Consider the following 831-nt stretch of genomic DNA (forward strand, 5'->3'; position numbering starts at 1 on the left):
ATTCTGGGGAACTCAGGGGGGTGGAGAGTACTGTGTATTCCCGAAACAGGGTCGGGACACAGTCATTCCACAGGGGCATCCCTATGACCCAGAAAATGTTTGAAAGATGCATATTGTTTAAAATGCTTGTGTATAAAAATAGGTAGCAGAAGGATTAGGTGTTTGTGTGTGAAATCCTTTAGTTAATAAGAAACTATTGGCTCAGGCTTCCCTGATGGTCCAGTGGATAAGAATCTATCTGCCAATGCAGAGGACACAGGTTCCATCCTCGGTCTGGGAAGCCCGTGGGCCACACCATTAAGCCTATGCGCCTAGAGCCTATGCTTCATAACCAGAGAAGCCACGGCAATGAGAAGCCTGCGCACAGCAGTCAAGAGTAGCCCCTGCTCACTACAACCAGAGAAAACTCCACACAGCAACGAAGACCCAGTGCATCCAAAAATGCATAAATAAAAATTATTTTTTAAAAAGCACTAATATTTTTTTAAAAAGAAACTATCGGCTCTTGTTGAGATGGTCTTCTAGGATTTCAGAATGGGCTACCTGGTCTTTCTATGGGAACAACATCAATGATGGATCATCTCATCCTTTCAGCCATTTGTCCAGAAACCTTCATTGGGTACTTACTGTGTTGCAGGCTTTGTGCTAGACTCTAGAGGGAGAGTGATTAACCAGCCAGAACCAGTCTCTGGATACAGCGTGGATTGGCACAGAGCCTTCTGGACCTAAACCATATTCCCGGAAATGGAAAATCTTAATGAATGTTATTTGCATGTATGTATTAACTGCATCAGAAGGTTTACCCCTGGAACAGATGGAAACCATTCTGAA

This window comes from Odocoileus virginianus, chromosome 7 (assembly GCF_023699985.2).
Source record: "Odocoileus virginianus isolate 20LAN1187 ecotype Illinois chromosome 7, Ovbor_1.2, whole genome shotgun sequence".
Taxonomy (NCBI): Eukaryota; Metazoa; Chordata; class Mammalia; order Artiodactyla; family Cervidae; genus Odocoileus; species Odocoileus virginianus.